This window comes from Pleurodeles waltl, chromosome 2_2, assembly GCF_031143425.1.
Source record: "Pleurodeles waltl isolate 20211129_DDA chromosome 2_2, aPleWal1.hap1.20221129, whole genome shotgun sequence".
Lineage (NCBI taxonomy): Eukaryota > Metazoa > Chordata > Amphibia > Caudata > Salamandridae > Pleurodeles > Pleurodeles waltl.
Window position 1 is genome coordinate 786,670,485 of NC_090439.1, and position 27,542 is coordinate 786,698,026.

The window sequence follows — 27,542 nt, forward strand, 5'->3', positions numbered from 1 at the left end:
CAACATCATATACCTCCAGAAAGTCTGGTGACTTCAGCCTCAGTAGCCTTCCTAATATTTTGTTTAAATGGTAACTTACTTTTAACATAGTGCCCCATGCTGCAGATTTAAAGTGCTCTAAATAAAATGTGTTACTAATTTCCAATTTACTGCTTCTTAGATTGGTGGCTACAAAAGGATACAAGGGTATGTTGACCCTACAAGATGTTCAAACGCCTGTCCTGCAGGCAGGATTTAAGGTTGCTCAGGAAATATGTATTCATAGAAAAGGAAATAAAGGACTGCGATTACAGTATGAATTAATACAAAGTATTGAAATCCTCCCTCTCATTGCATATTTTCACATTGATAACTGAGGGAGGCAAGAAATATGTTATAATTCATTCAGTAGAGGAAACAAACTTTATTATAGCCTATGGCAGAATATATGAGTAGGTCTCAGACATTACAGCTCAAGCTGCTGGGTAAATACTTGAAAATCATTTACAATTCTAATGGCACGCCACGATTTGAGGCCATTGTGTGAACTACTCAAATGCCCCTGACTAACATGGACTTCTTTTTCCAGTTTAGCAAGGCTGGCTTTAGCGAGAGTTAAAGAATCCTACCACCAAAATGTTTTTCCCAGAACAGGTAATAAATGGGAGTGCTGGGGCAAGAATAGTACAACCAAATATCGATTACTACAAAGTAGACTTGGAGGCTATAACCAACACCTTGTTTCCATGGCTATTCATCCTTCCCGATCTACTGATTCTCAATCGAAAGGAATGATACAGGCAGAGGGGTCATCATGAAAAGAACACACTAATAACTTTGCTTATTATGACAGCTATAGATCTTAGGAAGAAAGCTATAGAGAAGAAAATAAAGTAAGAAAAGGTCAGTTATTTGCAGTGGTTATAAATGAAAAAAAAAAGGGAAATATGTGCTTATTTAGGAGCAGCAACATAACCAGTGTTTAGCCAGATACAGGGGCGGTTCCTCCTCCATAGGAGCGTAAGGGCATTGACCCCCTACCCCAACTGCATGCTATATTTCAATTCTGACTCTTTATATCTCTTTATTTTACTTTATCTCTATCTGTATCCCACCGGTGTCTGCGCGACATTCATCATTCCTTCCATTACATGGGGCCGTGACTACCACGTTGGAGCTGTCAGACTCAGCAGTAGGTGTGTTTAGGGCAACCAGCTGAGAATGTGTAACTGTCTGGACTCCGCAGGTCAGACTGGCTGGAATTTTGCTGTGGCCAACCTGACGTGCGCAGTTCAGGCTTTAACAGTCAGCTCTGCCAGGGAGCTAGGGAAGCAGACACAGTTCCATCAGTCTCAGATGGAGCGTTGTGTTCGTCTGTCCCAGTCAATCTTAGAACTGCTCTTATGCTATTTAGTACAATAGCAGCATGAGAGAAATGTTTGGATTGACTGGAGGTGTGACACTTAGGGCCTCATTTACAAGAATCTGACGCATCAGCTTCGACCACCTAACAACGCCTTGGATGCTCTGTATTCACAGTACTGAGCTGCATGGTGCATATTTTCACAGATGAGTCAGAAATTCTGACGCATCTGTAGCGCTTAACTCACACATTGCTGGAAGAGCATCACAAAAATGATGCTACTCCAGCAATGCCAGGATGCCCCCAATGAGAAAAGCCCTGCTTCAGTTTTACGCCTGCTCTGAGCAGCCAGTAAAAGTCTGAAGCTGTGACGCCACAGAACGACGCAGTGAAATGTAAATTTCACTGCATCAGTTCTGCATGGCTTTTCCCGTGGTAACACCTACCTTGCACAAATTATACCATGCGCAGGTATAATGTCACCCAAGGCTTTAGAAACTGACGCATTGAGCCCAATGCGTCAGTTTGTAAATGTGATGCAGTGTGGAGCACTGCCTGCGCCATCACTGCATCAAAATCAAAATCACAACGGTGGGCAAAGGCCTTGTAAATGAGGCCCTTAGTTCTCTCGAGCCCTGCATGCACTCCATTACAGCCAGGCAGAGAGGAACCTGTGCATTTTATAAGAACAGGCCGTTGGCCCTCGGGTGTATTAAGAAGATTGTCGAGGTAATCATAACTGAGCCTTTGTGCAGTTAAAGCAGTGTGTGTGTTTTTCTCATTTTGAAGGGTAAATGGCAGTATTTTCATTGATCAATTATTTTGGTAATGGTGACCACCATGACTGTGGTAAACCAAAGAATGCCAGTGCTAATGTTGGTAACCTGGTGCCGTGGATTTAGTAGCACCTGTAGTACCATAACCTTCATGAAAGCTTTTTTCCTCTTCATTTCTTCACCAATTTTAGCGCATGGTCAGAGCCACAGTCATATCTCGCACATTTTTCTCCTTGAACGTCCTTACACCGCTAAATGAAAACCCCTTAAAAAGTAGCTAAGGCACACGTTCTGGATATCTTTGTTAAATGATGGACACCGTCATTTATTGTTTCATTGTTCCATTTCCTGTTTTTAAATGTTGTATGATCTAGTTTGTTTTATATTGTTTTATTTGTTGATGTAATGTACTGAGGAGTTATAAAACTAGATAAAGTGATAAAATCATACACACTGACTTTAGTCCGTGTATATTTGATAACATCGTTTTAAAATTGATGGCTAATGGGGGTTCTTTCTGGTTATATCATTGCTTATCTACTCAATAGACACCACATAAAATATGATAAAATCTCTTTTTTTTTTTTTTTTTTAAAGTGTGTTTCTTTAACAGATAAACAACAGTACAACCATGGTAAGTGAATATAGCTGGCAGCTATGACTAAGGAAAAGGGAGCACTGCCTTGAGTAACAGGGATGTGAGTTGGGATACACAGCTGTAAACAGAGAAGAAGGTTATTAGCGATTACAGCTAACCGTCTGATAGGAAAAGTACGCATTTGCCGAGTGTCCGTGAGTTTTGGTCACTGCTCACTCATCGTGTCCACCCCCAAAGACAGCATTGTACCTCTCCGCTGTAGCTTATATTTTCTTCATTGCTTTAACCTGCCGTTTTCATTTCAAGTGTGGACATCTTCAGATCCATGAGACATGATTTTGCAGAAGTAATGCTCCCTTCTTATGCCCTACCACTTTCAAACTCCCCCAGCCACCGCTATAAAAGATTGGCCCTTAAATAACGAAAGCATGTGACATGTACCGCCTTCCTCTCAGCACATACTGGACATGCAGAAACATATTTCTCCATGGCAGTTTGAAATGAAGGCCACCAAAAGAATAGCCTTGACTGTTGTAAGACCTGAAATGGCAACATCATGATACATGTCTAATAATTCCTGTTGAAGCTCCAGAGTTGGTACAAATAAGACCTGTTGAGTAGATTAGAGGGTATGACACAGTACTAAAGTGTTTCTCTTAACATTCCATTCAGTTCTCTAGATGCCTGATGAGCTTGTGCATCATGGATTCTTCTACACTCACTAACAACTTGGTGTGGAAGGAAAGAGCAGGTTCTCCTAAGGACTGATCAGCCTCACAGCAATGTGATAAAGTTATTGTCACTATATTCTTACAGCAATAGATAATGGACAAAGCATATTGGTCAAAAAGGTAAACCCAACATGTTTGCCTGCTTCTGCGACAGTGCGTATTTGAAGGAAGTGTGAAGTTCTATGGTTAGTTCTGACTGCAGATGGTCGCCATCCAACACATGCATGTTTAATTGCTAGAAGGTCAGTCTGAAAAACAGAATAGTTCAGGTCACATGGTATCAACACGTGTGGCAAATAAAGTATGGGATATTTTAAAACTCTTAGGGCGGACCGCCGGGAACTGGATGGCGGTGGGGGGAGCTAGCTGCGCCGCCTTGGAGGATTCCAAAGGGCGGCGGTACACTGGCGGGAGACCGCCAGTGTTGCCGGTCCGACCGCGGCTTTACCGCCGCGGTCGGAATGCCCTTGGGAGCACCGCCGGCCTGTCGGCGGTGCTCCCGCGGTCCTCCAACCCGGCGGTCATTGACCGCAGGGTTGGAATGACCGCCTTAGTGTTGTAAAAGTACAACACAAACGACTCTTTCAATGGCATCAGACACTACAACAAAGCTTTTCAAAGGATCTGGTGATCTCAATATAAGTGCCTCCATGAAGGCCTTCTCTAGCTCTTGGAAAGCTCTATTGGCTTGTTCCAATCAACAAAATCCTCCTTTGAGACTCTTATTCTTAAGGTTCTCAGAGATGTGACATGTCACAAGGGTAAGGTTTTAAAAAAATAAACTGTAGATAAAAATCGGCCAGTACAAAAGAACCACAATGAGTCTTGTTTACTGTAGATGGTAATCTTCCCCAGATCCATGTAAATTACTTTGGTTGATAATCAAAACCCAAGTTATTCAATGTAATCTTTCTCAAAGTCACATTTTCAGGTTTTTATAAGAGACAAATATTTTTTATGTGGTTCGAGAATCTTAGAATATACAAGGATATGATCAAGATCTACCATGATGTTTTGATTTTTCAACTTCTGCAACACATGACTGATGAACGTCTGAATGTCTCAGGAGCACTATATAGCCCAAAGGGCATCACTCAATAATCATAATGCCCAAAGAGTGTGTTCAAGTTTTTTTTTCTCCATTAATTGCCTTTTTTGATGCGAAGAGGTTACACACCACGCAGATCTTACTTTGTGAATATGGAAGCACTGTGTATTGATTCCAAAATATCTTTGATGAGTAGGAAAGGATAATGTTCATTGATATATACTGTTTGAGATCTTGGAAGTCTGTGCAGGGCCATACATCTAAAGTCTACTCGGGAATGAAGAACAAAGAAGCCATTGTAAGTTCTCCTTTAAATACCCCTTTTAGGCCTCCTCTTTCTCTGACAAGGAATAGATTTGTAACAAATATATTACAGCGTGAGGGGGTGTAGTTGTGGCACAACAGGACTCCCTGTGAAAAGGGATTTAAAATTCTGCAACTTTTCAAAATGTACCATGAAACTCATTGTACTCATCTGGTAAAGACATAAAGTGGTTTTCACACAGGAGACCACTAATTCAAAGAGACATAACAGTGGTCCTTCCAGAATTGTGAGGACAAAACGATGGTAATTAATATAAGGATTGTACTATTACAGCCATGGCAACATAAATATTGTAGCAGAATTCAGAGATGCTATGATATCAAAAGACACAGTTTTGTTATGGCAGCCCATGGAAACAATCTTAGAAACTGTTTGGGAAGACAAAAGTGTACAATCCACTGTCTGTACCTTTTTGGGGTTTGTTTAGCCTTTCTGGTGATCAGCAGTACATGTTCATCAATGTACATACCCGAAGCTCCCCACTCCAAGAGGACAGGTATTGAAATAGGTGGAACATTTTCATAAAATTGGGTAAAATAGAGAAAGAATGGACATTAAATGGAAGGGTTACTAGAACTAGAGGAAGCAACGCAAGAAATCCAATGTACACCTGTTCTGCTCTCCATGACAGGGGCCATTTTGTGAGGTGTTCTGAGGGCGCATAGGAGTGACTAAATGACGGGGATCAGTGCAGTCACACACAACCCTTACTACCTTTGCTCCTTCACAGTCTCAGTCAAGGAACCTCCACCAATCTAAATAAGTTAATGTGCAGACAAAGCAGTTTTTAATGGTAAGTTATTTACTGTATGATGACCAAGACTGAGATGAACCTATAACACCAGGTCCATGTGTCCATGTGTCTTTCACTTCTCCAACTTTCTCTAATGAAGATGATGTTCAAGGAAAATAGTGACATTCCTTGTATTGTGCAAGGAGGAAGTGTGAGTGACCCTCATTAACTCATCCATAATTTTATCTTTCAAACCATTGTAAAACACTGTCATATGTGTTCTCTGAACCCAGGTTGTCTTAGCATCCATTTGTCTCAAACAGATAATAAAAGTGAGAATGCCTATGTTCCTCAGTTGGATGTTGCACGGGGCAACTCCATTAAAGACTCCACATCAGGGCATTCCAACATTCTCTTACACTATGTCAGAAAACCTGAATAAAAAATCAAATAAGGATCTGCAGATGATCTACACCAGGAATATCGGTGTTTACAGGTTGCTATGTTAGTGCATAGAATAACCAAGAACTTAGGATGAAACCTTATGAAACGGTAATAACCACTCGGTCTTTTATTATAAACTTTGTGCCACCTACTTGTTAAGATATTTGTGGCAACCACAACTCAATGAACTCTTTCTCTCTGAACTGCTTGGTGGGTGTAATCCACCTGCTGCTGGGCTCATATGCACTGCTGTGCTAACTGTTGTTCAGTATTCCTGGTAGAAAACAACTACAATATTCACACTTGTAGTGTTGTGAGGAAGACACTCGGATCTTGCAGGACTCAATCCCACTAGAGACACTGTTCACCACTTCCAGTGCCAGGGACTGGACAGGAAGTGTAGGGAAGAGTGGGGCATTGCAGATTGGAATGGAAGAGGGAGAGCACTGGTAAATGTCCCTAGCAGTAAAAGAAGAAATGTTTGAGAAAGAGACATGTAAATAACGAATAGATCAGTACATTTACCCGTCACCAGAGTATTTTTGTCAGCCTACATAATGCAACACAACAACTGGTGATTAATTTTGCAAGGGACATGTACGTCTGCAACAGTAAACATTCCAGCAGCACAATAGTGCTTAAAAAAACAAACCTTGAGTAGCCTGCGCTCTGTTTCCCAGTAGGCACCTACATGACACTACAGCCCAGGAAAATGGCCTCTAAACCTGTCCCCCAAAGCTAGCCCATTTGAACTCTTGCCCATCTCCTTTAGCAAATCAACAGGGCATGAAAGTTCCCAGTGGGAAGAGAAAGGAGCAAAGTGCCCACCCAGAAGCAGCTCAGAACTCTAGCACTCTAGCACAGACAGCAGCTGAGGAGCGAACAGGTAAAGAAGCTCCCAGCAGCCCGCTGCAGCACGAGAGCCAAGGTACCCTCATCTGTTGGAGGGCTGAGGAATTACAGCTCCAGTGAAGAACAAGCATTTGCAATGCAATCGGTCTTGCATTTGTGAGAGTTAGAGCTATGGGTGTAAATGACAATGGTGGTCATTACAACCATGGCGGTCGGTCTTAAAGCGGCGGTAAGACCGCCAACAGGCCAGCGGAAAAAAAAATTGAATCACGACCGTGGCGGAAACCGCCAACATAGACAGCCACTTTAACACTCCGACCGCCACGGCGGTACAAACAAACCGCATGGCGGTCACCACCAACAGACAGGCGGAGGACAATGTACCACCCACAGTATCACAACAGTCCAATCCGCCACCTTTTCAGGGGAGGATTCACCTCAAACAAAAACACGGCGGAAACAGGACTTCGAAGGGAAAATGCTCACCTCTACACACCCCACGAGGAATCAGGACGCCATGGAACCCGAGCTCCAGATCCTGCCAGCGTTTATCTTCTTGCTCCTCTACCAGGAGCACGAACGCCGGCGGCGAAGACCACGGTGAGTACTGCACCTACGACACAGGGGAGGCGGGAGGGAAAAAACAGTGACACACACACACGCAACATCCACATCCCCACCCTCACCCACTACAACACACACACTAATACATCATGATACATTACAGTTACACCTCCCAAACCCGCGTAAGAATGCAAAGACAAAAGGAAATGAGAGTAACCATTGTAATATATTAAAATCCAGTACGCAAAAATATATATTCACTACTAACAAATATATACACCAAGAATAGTAGTCCAGGTAGTGCTCCATTGAAGTCCGTGGAACACTGGGCCCACACGGCATGGGCGAGGCCCACACTCAATCCCCGAACATGATGGAGAGAACACTGCAGAGGCATCAGATAGCAATAAAACAGGCACCTCAGGGGGAAGTGAAAGGGGGGCACCTCAGCCGGTTGAGTGCACGATGCCAAATCCACAAGGGAGCCACATGCCCACTGTTCAATCCTGGGGAGTGCAAAGCCACAGTCTCTTAAGTCTCTATAGTGGGTGGTTTTCCCACTGTTCCATCCTGGGGAGTGCAAAGCCACAGTCTCTACAGTGGGTGGTTTGCCCACTGTTCCATCCTGGGGTGTGCAAAGCCACAGTCTCTCAAGTCTCTACTGTGGGTGGTTTGCCCACTGTTCCGTCCTGGGGAGTGCAAAGCCACAGTCTCTCAAGTCTCTACAGTGGGTGGTTTGCCCACTGTTCCGTCCTGGGGAGTGCAAAGCCACAGTCTCTCAAGTCTCTACAGTGGGTGGTTTGCCCACTGTTCCGTCCTGGGGAGTGCAAAGCCACAGTCTCTCAAGTCTCTACAGTGGGTGGTTTGCCCACTGTTCCTTCCTGGGGAGTGCAAAGCCACAGTCTCTCAAGTCTCTACAGTGGGTGGTTTACCCACTGTTCAATCCTGGGGAGTGCAAAGCCACAGTCTCTCAAGTGGATAACAGTCTCCACTGGTTCTGGAGGGGGCTTTGTGCCCAGAGTGCCTCATCCTGCCAAGGACTGAGGTAGTGGATGTAAATCTCCACTGGTTCTGGAGGGGGCCTGGTGCCCAGAGTGCTTCATCCTGCCAAGGACAGAGGTAGTGGATGTATCTCTCCACTGGTTCTGGAGGGGGCTTTGTGCCCAGAGTGCTTCATCCTGCCAAGGACTGAGGTAGTGGATGTAAATCTCCACTGGTTCTGGAGGGGGCCTGGTGCCCAGAGTGCTTCATCCTGCCAAGGACTGAGGTAGTGGATGTGATACTCCACTGGTTCTGGAGGGGGCCTGGTGCCCAGAGTGCTTCATCCTGCCAAGGACTGAGGTAGTGGATCTATCTCTCCACTGGTTCTGGAGGGGGCATGGTGCCCAGAGTGCTTCATCCTGCCAAGCACAGAGGTAGTGGATGTATCTCTCCACTGGTTCTGGAGGGGGCTTTGTGCCCAGAGTGCTTCATCCTGCAAAGGACTGAGGTAGTGGATGCCTTACTCCACTGGTTCTGGAGGGGGCCTGGTGCCCAGAGTGCTTCATCCTGCTCGTGACGGACTCAGTAGCGTCAGTGCCCTTGGCGCTCATGGGCCAGCGGTGCTTGTTGCGGTGGTGTCCTTGGCAGCAGTGTTTGTGGTGGCAGTGTCTTGTTCAGCGGTGCTTGTGGCGGTGGTGTCCTGTTCAGTGGTGCTTGTGGCGGCAGTGTCCTGTTCAGCGGTGCTTGTGACGGCTGTGTCCTGTTCAGCGGTGCTTGTGGTGGCGGTGTCCTGTTCAGCGGTGCTTGTTGCGGCAGTGTCTTGTTCAGCTGTGCGTGTTGCGGCGGGGTCCTTGGCAGTGACTCAGCTGCTGGCGGTCCTGTCTGGCCCAGCGGGGCTGGTGATGGCAGTTCTATCTGGCCCAGCTGGGCTGGTGCTGACGGTCCTTTCTGGGCCAGCGGGGCTGGTGCTGGCGGTCCTGTCTGGCCCAGCGGGGCTGGTGCTGGCGGTCCTGTCTGGCCCTGCTGGGCTGGTGCTGGCAGTCCTTTATGGCCCAGCGGGGCTGATGCTGGCAGTCCTGTCTGGCCCAGCGGGGCTGGTGCTGGCGGTGGGCTCCTGGGCAGCGTGGATGATGGCGGTGGCCTCCTGGGCAGCGGGGATGATGGCGGTTGCCTCCTGGGCAGCTGGGCTGGTGCTGGCTGTGGCCTCCTGGGCAGCGGGAATGATGGCAGTGGCCTCCTGGGCAGCTGGGCTGGTGCTGGCCTCCTGGGCAGCGGGGATGATGGCGGTCTTCTCCGCCGTGCTGCTCTTCCCAGACTTGCTGAGTTTCTTGTGCCCCTTCCCCACCTTGGAAGGTGTCGCAGCTGACTCCACACTCCCACCTGTACCCCTGGGAGCGGCTTTGGTGGCTGGAGTCTTCCTCCTCTCCCGCCGGGCACTGGCCAACTTTTGATGCTTGACAGGTGGGGGACTGTCCGTGCTGTGGCTCCGTGCCACTGGTCCTGGAGATGTTGTGGCTGAGGTGCTAGATTGGGACCTGGAGAGTCAGGCCCTAGGAGACTGACGGGGTGGGGGAGGTGAGGGAAAGAGGTCAAGGGTGGACAGGAAACGTTTCTTAGGAACACTGGGACGGGGTAGCTGGAGGGGGTTTGGGAGTGGAGGAAGAGGTTGTGGTTGTAGGAGGTTTTCGTTTGGTGGCTTTGGGTGAAGGTGCATGCGCTGTAGGCTGTCGTGAGGTGGATGGCTGTTGGGTGTGCCTGCGTTTGTTTTTCAGGGGAGGTGGCGTTACAGACACACTGGGAGAGGACACAGGGGACGTGTGAATGGTAGTGGGGGTGGTAACTGCACGTGAGCGGGGTGTGGTGGTGTGTGTGCTGGTGATGGAAGTAGTTGCTGTAGATTTAGTGCATGCAGGTGTGAGTGGAGATGAGACTGGGAGGGAGGAGGGAGATGAGGAGGAGGGGGACACAGTCGAGGCAGTGGATGTTGGTGTGTCTGCATGTGTGTGATGCTTGCGTAAGTGCCTGTGCGATGTGTGGTGCTTATGTTTGCCTGAGCTTCCCTTGTGTGTTGACGTGTGTGCATGCTGGTCTGATGGTGTGCTTGGGATAGGCTGAGGTACAGGGGATTGGGTCTGGGTGGAGGAAGTTGGAGGGGGGAGGCTAGAGACAGGGACAAAAGCTGCAATCAGTGCTGAGGCCAGAGTCTGAAAAGCTCACTGAAGGGCCGCCTGACCAGAATGAATGCCCTCCAGGAATGCATTTGTTTGATGCAACTGCCTCTCTACACCCTGGATGGCATTCAAAATGGTAGACTGCCCAACAGTGAGGGACCTGAGGAGGTCAATGGCCTCCTCACTGAGGGAAGCAGGGGTGACTGGGGCAGGGCCTGAGGTGCCTGGGGCGAAGGTGATGCCCACCCTCCTGGGTGAGCGGGCACGGGGCAAAGGCTGAGGGGCTGCTGGGAGGGCGGTGCTAGTAGGGGGGTTGGCGGCTGTAGCTGTAGATGCGGGGGCACAGATGTGGCCACCACCACAAGGGAGCTCCCATCAGAGGACGAGTCTGTATCACTGGTGTCAGCTCCTGTCCCCGCCGTGGAGCTCCCCTTGCCCTCCGTCCCACTGGTGAATTCCGAGTCGTAGTCTCGCCCTCCAGGGCCCTGTGGGATGCAGCTCCCTCGTGCTCCGGTGCCACTGCTCCTCCGCCTGATGATGCTAATGCACACAAGAACATGGAGATCACAAAAAGAGGGGGAACGACAGAAGAAAGACATGTTGAGTGCATGCATTACCTCTACCGTTGGCGGACATGACAGACACAGAAGCCCCCTGCGCTACGCCGCGCACTTGGGGTCCACTGTTCAATCCCTGGGACATGGCCAACAAGGCTATGGCCGACATCTGCACACATGGATGTCACAGGAGCCTGACTAGGTGTACTTGGCACTGTCCACAGGTGGGGTGGGGTGCCACAGGGTCTGCCAGAACAAGGGGACCTAACTAGCACGCTCACCCTGGCCTAGGGAAACCCACAGCCCACCTCCCCCACCCAGACGCCTCCACTGTGAGCAAAATCAGCTGAATGAGAGTGTACTCACCCCTTTGTGGCTGCTGTGATGCCCTCAAGCGCCCATCCAACTCCGGGTACGTCACCGCCAGGATCCGGAACATCAGGGGGGTCATGGTGCGACGGGCACCCCTCCCATGTTGGGAGGCCATCCCCAGCTGGGCCTCCGCCGTCTTACGGCAGTGGGTGCTCCGTCTGTGGTGGACCCCCAGGGTCCAGACGTCCTTGGCAATGGCACGCCAGATGTCCTTCTTCTGGTGGGCGCTGACCTACATGAATTGTACAGGGGAAATAGGAAAGTTATTACCAACTGCACCGTCACAGTCATTGGCCCCCATCCCTACCCTTGCCATGTGGCACATGCACTCACTGTCGTTTCATGCACACCTCAATCTCTCCCCCCATCTTTCATTCACCCCACTCCACACAGGCCTAGCCCATACAGCATGCTCCCAGTGTACTTACCTGTTTGTCTGGAGGACCGTAGAGTAGCGTGTACTGGGGGAGGACCCCATCCACGAGTTTCTCCAACTCCTCCGATGTGAAGGCAGGGGCCCTATCCCCAGACGCACGAGCCATCGCCTCTTCCAGACTGAGGTCACAGCAGCACTTGCAGTATAGGTCCTCTCCTGTCGAAGATCAGGTATCGAGTGATTGAACAGATAGGAAATGGCGGTCACGTCCATGGCGGTGCATACCGTCACCGCCGGCGTACATCGTCATTGGCTCCTGGGACCCATAGGGTCCAATGTTAACCAATGCAGAATTGCGCAGCGGTCTTCGACCGCCTACCGCGACGGTGTACAACGCCAGCGCAGTTACCTCACATCCCATTGTCCCACTTTACCGGTCAGGCAGCCGCCATTTCAGGGGCCCACATGGCTTAATTTTTAGCTGCGTCACACATACCTAGGCCTTGCCTCAACACTCATACAGGCCAAATTTCGGATTATGATTTGTGTTCTGTGTAAACTGAGGGTACGTACCTCTGAGTTGGTTGACTCTGTGCTCGCTGTTGTCCTTCATAGGCACCGTCCGCTGGGACATGTGAGGAGATGGTGGCATCCTCCGGTGTACAGACCGCTGGTGGACCTGTCGACAATGGAGGAAAGACATGTGATCATCACCTACAGGCTTGATCGGGCCACAATCCTGGAACTGTGTGCCCAGCTGGAGCCAGACCTGATATCAGCTACCTGCCATCCCACAGGAATCCCCCCTCTAGTGCAGGTGCTGTCAGTACTCCATTTCCTTGCAAGTGGGTAATTTCAAACAACAGTGGCCATAGCATCAGGGATGTCCCAGCCTATATTTCCAACATGTTGTCCAGAGTGTTGTCTGCCCTGCTGAAACACATGCGGAGCTACATCGTTTTCCCTCAGGTGGATGATTTGCCTACAGTGAAAGGTGATTTCTATGCCCTGGGACATATCCCCAACATCATAGGTGCCATTGATGTAACACATGTGGCTTTGGTACCCCCTGCAGGAGTGAACAGGTGTACAGAAACCGGAAGAGTTATTATTCGATGAATGTGCAGATGGTGTGTTTGGCAGACCAGTACTCTCCCATGTGAATGCCAAATTCCCTGGCTCAGTGCATGACGCTTATATCCTATGGAATAGCAGCATCCCTTATGTGATATGGTCAACTCCAGAGGCACCGTGTGTGGCTATTAGGTGAGCACCTGGAAGCAAGTCAGTGGGAATGGTTGTCTGGGTCTGGGGATATCCCTACAGGTTAGTGTGTCTCTAACAGTTGTCCCTCGCCATTTGCAGGTGACTCTGGTTACCCCAACCTGTCATGGCTACTGACCCCAGTGAGGAATCCCAGGACAAGGGCAGAGGAACGCTACAATGAGGCCCATGGGCGGACTCGGAGGATTATAGAGTGGACCTTTGGCCTCCTGAAAGCCAGGTTCAGGTGCCTTCATATGACAGGTGGATCCCTATTCTACTCACCAAAGAAGGTGTGCCAGATCATAGTGGCCTGCTGTATGATTCACAACTTAGCTTTGCGACGACAGGTGCCTTTTCTGCAGGAGGATGGTCCAGATGTAGGTATTGTGGCAGCTGTGGAGCCTGTGGATAGTGAAGATGAGGAAGCAGAAGAAGAGGACATCGACAACAGGAACTCGGTTATTCTGCAATACTTCCAGTGAGACACAGGTAAGAATACAAACTTGCCTACTACATGTACTTTAACACTACTACCTCTCTACTGTCTGTCGTTTTCACCCCGTGTATGGTCACTGAGTTGTCACTTACCCTTATGATTTCACAGATGTGGGTCCCACTGTGTGACATCTGCTTTGTTTCCTCATGGACTAGAGCTGTGTGACATAGGTATGTTGACATTACAATTGAAAGAGCATTTTGACACTGTAATTGCTAATACACTATTTCGAAATCACAGTCAGACTCCTGATTGTTTTGTGCTTTAAGGGTGTTTATTTAAGTGCTCAATATTGGAGGGGGGTGTAAAATGGTGAGGGGTGATGGTGGAGGAATGTCCATGGCAGAGTCCAGTCTATTAGTCTCACAGGTGCATTGCCCAAATGGGCATAGGAAGTGGAGCTGGGGCAGTTTGAGGATGGACAGGGTGACAAGGTGGGACAGAAGGATGACATTCACGGTGGTCTCATTTCTTGGTGGGGGTCCTAGCATCATTCTCTGTCTTTGTCCTGGATCTCAGGGACCGTTTGCGGGGTGGTTCTCCCTCTGCAGGGGGTGGGGTGCTGGTCCTGTGGTGGTGCCTCCTGTCCACTAGCGCCGGCGGAGGTGGTGGGCAGTTCGTTGTCCAGGCTAGTGTCAGGGGCCCCTTGTTGTGCCACAGTGTCCCTCCTGGTGTTGAGGACTTCCTTCAGCACCCCTACGATGGTGCCCAGGGTGGAATTGATGGATCTGAGTTCCTCCCTGAAGCCCAAATACTGTTCCTCCTGCAGGCGCTAGGTCTCCTGAAACTTGGTCAGTACCGTTGCCATCGTCTCCTGGGAATGGTGGTAGGCTCCCATGATGTTGGAGAGGGCCTCATGGAGAGTGGGTTCCCTTGGCCTGTCCTCCCCCTGTCGCATAGCAGCCCTCCCAGTTCTCCTGTGTTCCTGGGCCTCCGTCCCCTGGACCGTGTACCCACTGCCCCCAGGTCCCTGTCGTTGTTGGGGTGGTGGGTTAGCCTGGGTTCCCTGTAGTGGTGGACACACTACTGATTGACGTGTCCTGGGAACAGAGGTATGGGCACACTGGGTGGGTGCTGTGTTGGTGTTTCCAGAGGGGGGAAGCTCTGTGGTGCCCTCTGACTGTGTCAGGGGAACCGACTGTCCAGAGGTCCTGATGGGCCGGGATGATCATCTAGATCCAGTTGGACAGAGCTGCTGTCATCACTGTGGGCCTCTTCTGTTGGTGGTGTGGACATGTGTGGACCCTCCTGTCCGGTGACGTTGGGTAGGGGTCCTGCAGGGGTATAAAAGGATGTTTATTACATCTGTGTGTGCCATGGTGTGCAATGGGTGGGTGACCGTGTACCCCAGTGCTTGCATTCCTGTGTGGGACCGTGTGTGATGGTGGTTTAGGGGGGTGTATGGGTATGTGAAGTGGCCATGCTTTGGTGATGGGTGTCCATGCTTTGTTGTTGCATGCAGGGCTTGGTGTTGGGATGTGTGGTTTGTGATGTTGGGACATTTGTGAGGAGTTGGAGTGATGGGGGTGAGGGTGGGGGTATGTGATAGCATGCAAGTAGGGTGGGGGATGTAATAGTTAAGAGTTGACTTACCAGAGTCCATTCCTCCATCTACTCCTGCGAGGCCCTCAGGATGCAGAATCGCCAAGACCTGCTCCTCCCATGTTGTTAATTGTGGGGTAGGAGGTGGGGGTCCTCCGCCAGTCCGCTGAACCTCAAGGTGGTGTCTTGAGACCACGGAACGCAACTTCCCCCGTAGGTCGTTCCACCTCTTCCTGATGTCATATCTATTTCTTGGGTGCTGTCCCACTGTGTTAACCCTGTCCACTATTCTGCGCCATAGCTCCATCTTCCTAGCTATGGAGGTGTGCTGCACCTGTGATCCGAATAGCTGTGGCTCTACCTGGACGATTTCCCCCACCATGACACTGAGCTCCTCCTCAGAGAACCTGAGGTGTCTTTGCCGTGCCATGGGGTGGTGTGGGTGATGTGTGGGGTGGTGTGTGTAGTGATAAATGGGGTGATATTTAGTGGTGTGTTGTGTGAGGTGCGTGGAAGTTATGTGGGTGATGGTATTGTGTGCATGTGGATGCTTGGTAGTAGTTTGTAGTGTCTCTCTCTGGCCCTCTCTCTGTAATTTTGTCGTAGGGGTTTGTGGGTCATGTGGGTGTGTGTTTTATATTGTAATGGGTGTGTGGGAGTGCTATGTGTATGTATATCAGGTGTGTGTATTTGGAATTGTCTAATGTGGTTGTGTTTTGTATATGTGTGTGTATTTTGAGCGCGACGGTGTGTACCGCCAATGGAATACCGTGGTCGAAAGACCGCCGCGTGGATTCATGTGTCATGATAGTGTGAGCGTATTTCTGTTGGTGTGACAGTGGAGGTTTTGTTTTCGCCAGTTTATCACTGACCTTTGGTGTGGCAGACTTGTGTGGGTGTCTGAATTTTGGCGGATTCCGAGCAGTGGGTCATAATGACCGTGGTGGAATTCTGCTGCCGCGGCGGTGTGTTGGCGGTCTTCTGCACGGTGGTAAACGGCTTTTGCCGCCAATGTTGTAATTAGGGCCAATGTCTTTTAGCCATGTTTTGGTTTGGAGTGAAGTGGATGAATGTGGAATTATGTTGGTTGGATTGGAATTGTTAGTTGTGGATACCTTGTCTTTGTACAACACTAGTTGCTGAAGTGAACCACATAGCGCTATAATTCTACGTTTCTTTCCACATGTACTCATTTTGAGAATAAAAAGTGAAGCTGTCTGCTTTTTTTCCAGACAAAGTCTGTGCAGTGCCATACATCTAAAGTTCTTGTCCTTTTAGAAATCAATAAGCAATCAAAACATTTAGCAAACACCTATTTGTTGGATTTAAAAATCAAGGCACGTGTTCTAAATATAATTTCATTAAATGGGAAGTGTCCACCTTGGCTGGTAATGAATACTGGGAAGGTAATAAATTTGTAACAGATCAAATCAACCTTCTGTTGAACTGTAACATCTGAATTACTGCAGGCTAAACACCAATAGAGTAATTATTTGCTTTTTACATTGCTCTTCAAACTGCACCATAAAGAGCAGGATTTTAATTTCTTAGCTACAGTCATCTAGAGCACACCAAAGACTTCCAAGGCTTTGACAGAGATAAATTCATTAAAAAAAAACACACCCTTGTGTTGGCTTGGCTTTTCCGACTCTCCTTGAAAACCCTGCTGAACTCAGAAAATAAAACATTCTTGAAGTAGTAACAGCAGCCATTCAGGTCTAACACAAACAAACTCCAGAATGAGTCTTTGCTGCCTCCTGGCAGGAGCGATAAAAGGACACCTTCGGAGCTTTATAATGGGATTTTATGGTGAGTGACTGGTTCTTAAACTTTATGGGCCCTTAGCTTCCATGAACACTGCCTGAAGATTTCACTTTTACAAAATGAGTTATCAAGCAAGCCTACCTTTAAAATGATTGATTTCTAAAACGTTCACTTTTTAGTGACACCGGGGTGTGATTGGGCGTACAGATAATAAAGTGTATGGGGAAACAGCAAATTCCACTCCCAGAGAACTGGATTTATTGCTCCAAGCTGTGAGTCACTTAAAATGATGGTGTCAGTGAGTTACAGACTGGCTTATGGAGACTGCTAAACTAGACTTGTGTCCTTCAAGAAGAGAGAATACAAGATAATTTCTGTATTATAAAAGGCGAGGAGTTTGCGCAGAATCTCTCACTGATCAGCAAAATTATCTTTCTTGCTCACATTAGTTCTCCATCGATGGCAGAGGTGCAATCACTAAGGTGGCCAACACCTTTATTATGGGATGAGTTGTTAAATGACAACGTTTCTCCTGGGTGGGTCAAAATGAAAAGCCTGTATACTGGCATGGAGGATGAGAGACAAATATATGTGAAAGAAATGGGGCACATATTTTCTTAATCCTTCCTCAAAGAGGGAAAAACAACAGCTCTTCTTTAACATTACAGTAAACCATTCCTCAAATTAGCTGCACCACAATGTTACCTCCAACCAATTACAGGACAACAGATAGGAATATACAGATAGGAATGTGCAGATAAGGCTGATGTAGAGTCCAGCTGGACTCATTCTAGTCTTTCTGCCAGCCACTCTGCTGAGGGCTGGTCTTACATATGTAACACACACCCACCCAACACAGGCGTCACCAGTCAGGTGACCCTGCCAATAAAAGGGGCCGGGCGCACGTGCCTGAGGCCAGTTCAGTACTACCCTACCACCGTGTCTACGTCACCTCATTTACGAGCATGAGGGCCTAGGGCCCCACATTACAATGGCGACGAGTGGGATCTGCAACCCCACGTGGTTGCAGACATGAACCTACGACGGAGCAATGGGTGGAGGAAAGAGGAAAAGTGAAGCCGTCGCAGCCCCAGTCCCACTGGAGTAAAAGAAGGGGGTGAGTGATGCTGATAAGCGCGTCCCGCAGCACTGCAAAAACGGCTGCGGGCGCCGAAAATAAAGCGCTACGAAGCGCGCTGGCCTGTTGTCCCCAGCCCAAGAAAACAAAATGCCCTGAGGCCGCACCGGCCCCCCCAAAAGTCGGACGCAGCGCGACCCGCAGCGTGAGAGAAAGCTGCTGGGTCCGCGCGGTATGTGGGGGAAATGGCGCTGTCGCGCGCCGTGAACAAAAAACAACAAAAGAAGAGAATGTGCCAAATATGGCCGGGGCCGGTCGCCCCCTGAAAAGAATGCGGTCCGCAGCGTGTCAGGCTGCTGCGGCCGCGTGTGAAAATATGGTGCGATCGAGCACCAAGAATGACCAAGAATGAAGACAATGCCCGAGGGCCGTTTCCCCTTGTCGTTTTGAAGTGGCGCTGTCGCGCGCCATGCGCCGACAGAGGAAGTGCCCAATTGTGCCGGGCGGTCGCCCCCTTGTCATTTTTAAAGCATGGTGCACTCGCGCACCAAAGAAGATTTGCCCAGGGCCGCCCCCACCTCGAAAATGCCGGCAAAACGGCCGCAGCCCGGAGAACTGCTGCGGCCGCAACGGTGCTACCAGGCACCAGGGAAAAGAAATTAAAATGCCCAGGGGCTTCCCCCTGGTCCTGGCAGTAATTGAAGAAAGTGGTGCAGACACGCACCGAAATAATTTAAAATAATATGGTGCAGACACGCACCAGGTGTCCAGGGCCGCGCCCCCACCTCACAGCAACTGAATGAAGAAGTGAGGTGCTCACACGCACCTAGAAAAGAAAAAAAAACAGTACCCGGAGCCACCAACCCCCTCACTAAAATTCGTGCCATCTGCACGCCTCTTCAAACGAGGCTGTGCAGTTTTAGAAGAAAAAAAAAAGTGGACAGAAGAAAAAAAAAGAGGAAGAGAAAAGGGGGAGATGAGAAAGAAAATATATAAACTTGCACTTACCTGCAGCCCCCACCAGCATGACGGAGTCCTCCCAGCAGCATGCCCTCCTCACCGGCATCTGTTGAAACAAACGAGGCCGGTAACAGGAAAGACCGTCTTGAAGCTAGGAAAAAAAGTGCACTACTGGCATCCAGTGGCCAGAGTTGGTATTGCACCCTATTTCTGTTTTAAAGATAAAGCAAGCTTGGATGAAGGAAAGTTTACAGCAGCACCTTCAGAAAGTGACTGCTCCAAACCAAGAGTGCGCCCGTGGACAGAATTGGCGCAGAAGACGGAAACGGCGAAGAAGAAGGAAGCGACGCTGTAAAAGGGAAGGAGAAGACTGCAGCTGCCCTAGCCAAGCTGCAACAGTGAGAAACGGACTCCAGTGCTACGTGAGATATGAAGAGAGCGCGCATGGTCTGCGCAGCCCCTGGCGGTCGTCCGCCGCCACCGACGAAAGAACGCCACACGCCCCAGCAGTGATGGACATCACCGCAGGACAAGAAAGGGACATGCCAGGCGTTGCCACAGGACGCCCAGAAAAAAAAAGAGACTGACACGTGCGCAGCGAGCACAGAGAGCTGCGCCCGAGAATGTGACGACATGGGTAAAGTCCGTGAAGATGGAGAGAGTACCGAGAGCGTGACGTAACGCACGGGAAAAGAGGCCATGTCAGCTGGCCGCGCAGCGACGGAAGATGGCCACTGTTGGCCCATCAGTGAGCAGGTCATCTGAACTGACCGACCCTGCCAGAGCAGATGGCAGGAGTGAGCGCCGTAACAGCGCAGCCTCGAGGCGCAAGAGCGGCGCCCTCGAGTGAAGAGAAGGAGGAAGAGAGTGGGGACCCTCCTGCCAGAGAGAGGTCCACCAAGAGGATCCGGGAACGGACCAGACCGGGAAAGGTCTGCCTGACGAGCAGATCATGTCCTACCCGCAGGACTCAGCCTGTGAGAGGCTGCGACCGAGCAAGATGCACCAGAGGAGGTGCAGTGATAGGTCCATGTGACGCAGCATGCGACCTGTGGCACAACGCCACATCGAGGACGAAGAGGACGATGTACCAGCAGAGGTGCAGCGCAAGGTCCATGTGCCGCAACATGTGACCTGTGGCACGATGCCACAGCAAGGAGAAGAGAGAGTGGCACGATGCCAACAAGAAATGAGGAGAGGAGTGTGACAGACCGGTCACACCACAGATCAACTCCATCGCAGGTGTGAAAGTGGAAGGAAGTAGAGTGACACAACTGAGGACTCGTGCGAGCAGATGAGGAGGTACCCATCAGTACAAGACAGTCACCGGGGTGAGCAGATGTCACTGAAGACAGCGATGCGGGTGGTCCCCCACGCTTCCCAGTACGACCGACCTGTCACCTGTCACCGGCTGCTTGGCTGTGATGGCATCCCTGACGCCGACTGCACAGGCCACACAAGACCCGCCGTGGCCACTAAGTCCATCAAGTGGTCCTTCCACTGACGAAGCCGCCGCCACCTGTTTGATCTGCAAAACGATGAAAAACATCATCATGATGAGGTGCATCGCCCAATCAGCGAAGGAGGAGCACAGCACCACCTGAGTGGAGACAGTCAGCAACAAGAACCGATGCTGACAAGGCATGTCTGGCAACGTAGAAACTTATCATCTGAACACTTGCCATGAGCACTGTGAACCAGACGCCTGCCGGTGAGAGCAGACCAGATCATTTGGACCATCCACCCTTGGGGTTGCACAAGACTGGGACGTGGCCCTGTTGAGAGTTCAGAGAGACTCCTTTGGTGTGGCCGACGTTGGCCCGCACAGCCCACGCAGTCCCACCGCAATCCAGGGACAAGGGCCTCCAACAAATTCCTGTGAGAGCGGACTATCACTGAGAGAGAATGCATCTGAGACAGCTCCACGTCAGGTATCCGGAAGCACGGAGGTCTCATATCGAGAGACCGGTCATCTGAAGACTTTGCACCATGGCCAGAGCACCTGAATCCAGATGGCTCGAACAAGCGGACCCTGCATCAACCACCCTTGTGGCTCCATGCGAGACTAGGATGTGGTCCTGTAGGCTGTTCCTCTGAGACGTCTTTGCTGGGCCTGAGATAGGCAAGCACAGCCCACGCAGTCCTGTGGAAGCCCGCGGAAGGGCCTGGAGGAGACTCCTGCTTGATGGAGATCTGGCACGAGAGGGAAGACTGCCGCTTCTCTGCCGCTGGACTCCCAGGCGCCCCAGGCCGTCACGTCATCTGCAGTCTGAGGAGGTAGACAATCTCCAGAGTCAGAATGCCGTCTAGAACTGTGTACAGTGGACTCCCCACTGCTCCAGATGCACCTGCATCAGAAACTGTAAATAGACTTTGACCACATGAGCCCAGGCAGGACCCGATCAACAATATCCAGCGAACTGTGAGGTCGTGGACAAGCAACTGAAGTATCTGGACTTCGTCCACGCAGTGTTCGTGCCCAGCTGTACCTGGTTAAATTATGGACTCGTGCGGAGGTGTCCGGGTGCTCCCAGCTGCACCATGTCCACTGCAATTCTGCAGTCTGCCTGTTCGAGGCCGAGAGACTGATTGTGGTGCTTTGTTGTTGTTTCTTTTACAGGTTGGACTTTTGTTTGGTTCCTCAATAAAGTTTGGGAGGGATGTAGAGTCCAGCTGGACTCATTCTAGTCTTTCTGCCAGCCACTCTGCTGAGGGCTGGTCTTACATATGTAACACACACCCACCCAACACAGGCGTCACCAGTCAGGTGACCCTGCCAATAAAAGGGGCCGGGCGCACATGCCTGAGGCCAGTTCAGTACTACCCTACCACCGTGTCTGCGTCACCTCATTTACGAGCATGAGGGCCTGGGGCCCCACATTACAGCTGTCTTATGCTCTTGCAAATGTGGCAAAAGAGTGTGTCGAAGTGATGCCATTCCTTTTATCTAAACATTATTTTCACAGTTCATTTTTCTTACAAGGATCCAAAACACAAAATATGCAATCCAACATGCATTAACATTTCCGGTTACAACCACTGTTACAGCCTAGAGTGCTGGGTCTATTGTGGGAGTATGACGGTGCAGTGCAGACTGGGTCAGAGAGGGGCCACAGAGTTCTAAAATGCAGTGCGAGGGGCGGGAGCTCCTAAAAAACACAGAGATGCAACAGGCAAAAAAAATAATTTAAAGATTCATAGACACAGGAGAGAGTGACGCTGACTCACTAAATCCAAAACACAGTTAATTATCCTTCCAAATTGAAAAAAGAAAAAAACGTCGGATGAGCGTGTTTTGGTCTGTAGAGAAAACAAATTATTGTACGGCTGAAATAAACACCACACTACAAATTAAAGCTTCATTGACATGGAATAGAATGAAAAGTTAAGCTTCAGGAAAAACAAACAGAAACGCAAATAAAAAAATAGTATGCACAAACAAACACAAATGCTGAAAGGAGAAAGCCTACAGGTAATACAGAGGAGCTCCATGGGTGATTGCAACACACAAACAAGCATTTGCAATGCAACGGGTCTCGCATTTACTTGAGTTAGAGCTGTTAGCATTGTAAACTCCTAACCAGACTTTTTAAAGACAAAAAAGTAGCACGATTGTGCTATGTAAAACCAAGCACAATCGTGCTGTGTGGAAAATAAAAAGATAAAGTAGTCCAGATACAATGCTGAAACCATGGAGCCTTGTATGTTTTCAGTAGCTGGCCGGTGCACTCGAGGAGGGCTAAACACCGGAAAAGGCATGACGTATGCATGCCTTTCACTAATGAAATGAAGCAGATTTTGAAAGGCCAGCCCACAAACCAATGAAAATGACAGGCATGAAATGGGCGTGGTTAGAAGCCCAAAGAGAAATTACAACAGGGACGGAGAGCTTGCTCGCCCGACCCTAACAGGGAGGGACATGTAAGAAGAAATATCCACTTAAAAGCAAGAATTTACAATGGACACTCAAAGCCACCAATCAAATGCGGTGAGCGGGCTGTGAGTCCACAGAGTCGATTACAGTATGTCTCAGAGAGACAGTGCATGCGCTGCCTAGGAGAGACCTAAAAGGCATGACCACATCTTATTGGTACTTATAACACACCCATGGTTCCCACTGAAGCTAGAACTGTATATAAAATGGACCTGCATCACTCATAAGGCCACACACACCCCACCTCAGGATATTTGGCATCAAAGCTAAAGATTTAAAATGGGTGTAGACCCTCATGCAGTGCTGAAACACTGGTTCTTGAACCCCATACTTTTACAAAAGAATGCACAATAGCACAATCTCTTTCTGTCAGTGTTCCCAAAGTCTGAAACTCTTTGACTCTTTGTCTAGGGATCACTACTTCAACACTATATTTAACAGTGATCTGAAACTCTTTCTTCTCCAAAGATATTTTGATTAGAGCTTATTATCCTGATTCTTCCTAGGCTGATTTTTCTTATACCATTTTTATGCTACCTGAACTTCTGGCCAGGGCTTATGTCCTTCCTCCGATCCCCTCTTGTTCACCAGTCCTCTTCCTGCTCTCTGTCCTGACTCACCACGCCAACACTCAAAGCAGCCAGAATTCTGACACCTCCAACAATCACTTCAAATCACGTGCACAGAACCTGCTTAACCTCTTTCAACCTTGATGCTTATTGAGGCTACCATTGGTCTGTTGCTGACTAACAACTTTCATTGTGCCTTGCCTATTGTGCCTGTTTTTCACTGTGTGCGTTATGTTATGTTATGATAATCCATTTGTAATGTTGTTATAAATTCTTATAAGTATATAACTTTCACTTCTTTTGTAAAGCTCTCTAACAACATTAAGTAGTGTCAGTGCATAATCAGAAAAAAAAATAAAAATGGAGGCGGGCTCTTTTTCTATGGCCTGCATGGCTACTTTTGGAAGTGCACAAGCAGGAGAAAAGTAATCCGGTCCAAGGCCCGATCTCAAGTGTTGAAATCAATAGAGTGAATATATTGAAAGCAGTCACCATTGTGCATATTGAGACCAAAGAAAAAAATGAAGCACTAACTGCCAAAAACAATAGCAACAAGCATTGGCAAAGCCAATGGGTATGTAGTTGGTGGCTGGCCTTTTAGTTTTGTCAGTGGTTTTTTTATTGTCTTGGTTTTTGTAAAGCATTACTTTTGGGGGAGCAGTGGTGCCCTTGCTAATATTAAAAAACATATTGTCTCAAAGCAAAAATAATTTTAGGGTTTCCAAAAAGAACATTTTCATAGTAGTCCCTGGCACAGAAGGAACTACTTTGTATGTGGATATGCTGATAGAGCAGAATACTGTCACTCACAGTGAAGTTAGCCAATGGCTGAGTGGGCTGACCCACTACCCCATTCTGTATTTAGCTGAAAAACGAGTGACTAACACAACAACAAACCAATGAATGACACAACCATCTACAAGTAAGTATATTATACATGTAACTGTAGTGAAATCAAAAGGAGTTGGCTAGACCCTGCCCTAAAAATCAATAAAGGTGTGGTAAAACACAAAGCAGAATAATAGCAGTTGTAGAAAATATTCAGAGACCACAAAAAATGTGTATATGAACACTATCAAAATTATTCCTGCTTAGCCATTAAAGCAAATCATGTCTGAACTGCAATTTTTGCAAAGTGAATTTTGCACAAATTATTATGCATGTACCCGCTTCCAGCCTTGCCAGAATACCGACGAAGTAAGTGCTGAGGTGGGAAGCAAAGTAAGTATCAGCTGAAGCATGCAATGGCCATAAAAATTAGAAAATGAGAAGAAACTATTAGTAAAGGATATCTGGAAGAACATAAAATAGAAAAACAAAAAACAAATGAAGCAGGAATAAACCAAAGTAGAGTAAAGAGAAGCACTGAATTTAAGAAAAGCAAAACAAGTGATAGTAAAATCAGCAAGAAAATGTAGGCATGAATGTAAACACTACCAGTTATCAACAAACCCATGATGCACAAGAGACAGAACCAAATGAGATTCAAGCAAGCCTGCAACTAGCCTGAATATACGACAAGGCATGCTGAGAAAGTTGGGTGGCATGCATGCAAACAACCTCAATGTAAAGAATAGCAGATGACTACCTCTGAATAAAGTAAACGTTAGTGACAAAAAAGAGACGTCAGGAGAACATATATCAATGGTAACAAACAAAACTCTTAGGGTCCGATTTAAATTTTGGCGGGCAGAGGTTAAGTCCTTCAGGACAAGGGAGTACATTACTCCATTGCCTTGACAGAGTTCATGCCTGCCAAATTAAGAAATGACTGCCAAGCCAGAAGTCATTTCTAAATCATTGTCAGGAACCACCTGACAATGCTTTTTGAAGTTTTAAGTTTGACAGACAGCCGTCCATCAGATTTATTTTTTTGAGAAAATCTCAAAGCCAAATTTTCTTTTTGAAAATAAGAAAAGGTCCCCTCACCATGGAATTCATCTCCTGTGGGAAGGAGGGCATTTTTAGGTTTTTAATGCCCCTTACTGCCAGGGTTCTCCTTGTGGTGACGGGGAGTAAAAACCAGCTATATGTCTGCTCATTTAATTAGGTGAGCTGACATACAGATATTTCTCTGAAGCCGCTTCTTCTGTCAGGCTGTTGGAGATGTTTAGCCATGGTGGAGTCTCACCGTTGCCAAGGTATGTACTGCCTGCATTTACATTTGCAAGGTGGGCCATTATATTGGCAGTAAGGATATTCCATTGCTGTTGTGATGGAGTATGCTCACCGCCAATAAATAAATCAGGCTGTAATTGGCCACAAAGACAAATTACCACTATCCACTAGCAAAGCTGCTAAGACTAATGACAAATGGATGTAAGAGTAATACTGGGAGAGCAAGTTAAAAGTTTTAATCCTAACAGGACAGACTCAGTTGTACATCCAGTAAAGTACCTATGAGTGAGAGATGGTAGCGCTTGCTGCATGTAGCGTGCACGAATCCATAGGGAATTGTGTAGCACCCCACACAAGCACACTTGTCTGTGAATATTTCAAACACAAGAAGAGCTGAAAAAGTAACGTAATATTCTGAGTAGTAGGTCTTCTCAGCCAACATCAAATCAAAATGTTCTCTACTAAACATTGAGACATACAAGAAACTCAAAGAAGCACTTTTACCTTCAAGAAAAATGTGAACCATGAAGGCCATATTTTCAACTCAGCATGTGTCCTTAGCAGCTTTAATGGTAAGGCTTAGTTTCCTGGTACAACTCTGCACATGCAACAGATTTACTGAGGCTGCAGTTCGAATGCCAGCCACTGCGGCCTGCCTATTACCAAATACTCAATACAAGCTTCTTGAAAATCACAGGAAATTCTTGAGAGGGCCAAAACTGGTAATCTGGCTAAAGACAACCAGCAAGCCCCAGTGGTAGAAAGAAGGGCAAGAACAAAAAGGGGTGTCTGATGCACTGTCAAAGAAGATGCACAGCATTAAGAAGGAAGCAAAGGAGAAGAGTGCAAGGAGATGTTTCAAGAGAACAGATATCGGTCAGCTAAGATCATTTATAGCCAAAACATAGGACACAAGGCCACAGTCCACTGTGCACACTGGAAGAAGAGAGTAAGACACAGACCTGGTCATCCAGCAATCATGCCAATCAAGATGTGGAGACCCAAAGGAAACATGGGACTTCAAGCCTTCGTACGCCTCCAAAGAGGTGTCAAGCAGTGGTACGCTTCATGAAAATGGCCCAAACCTCTTGTATTAATCTTAAAGAAATACCAAGATGATTCCACACAGTGGGCAATATAAACATTCACTATTACCTCAGTGAGGATAAAGCATCCTTTTACAAGTGACTTACCAAGTTAAAACAAACAAAGCCACCAAGTAAATGGGAAACCTCGCTTGAGTAAACTGATAATTAAGCTATTGATAGGGTGAGTGGCCCTAAGACCCCCCAAAACAGATTTCTCTGATCACTTCATCACTTTACCCTCCTGAACAAAACCTTATTTATGGAGGTCTAAAGCTCTCATTGCACAAGCATGTGTTTTAAGAAAGGGGACTCCTAGTCCCATTTGCCAGAGATTGAGAGGGGCAGGGAGTATTTGTTATGTGACTTTGTACCTCAACACAGAGGCTGCTTCCATTTGCCAGTATTACATACCTTTATGTACACTTTGGCAACTGGGTTGTTTTTAAACACTATCTCTGGCAGAATTTGCTTTATCAGTAAAACTGCTGAAATGGGTTGACCACCTGTCCATTAAATGAGCTTAAAATCAGTTATCCGTTACTGTTTCCTTTACGGGCGCCTTTTGTCTGTAATTACAGTGGTGCTATGACATGACCACAATTGTGGTGGAGCATTATATATTCTATAAATCGAACATTTTGATCCACTTATAAGGGGCACCTAGGGAATCAGACAACAGTCAATTAACATCAATTTAACAGGGCAACCAATTTGGCTACACAATGAAAACCCAAATCGAAAAATATTACAATATTACATTCAGGTTAATGTAAACAAATCTCAAGAAAATATTGAAATGATACAGTATTTCCATAGGATAACCAAATCTTCAAAAGATATTTAATTGAGTTAGAATG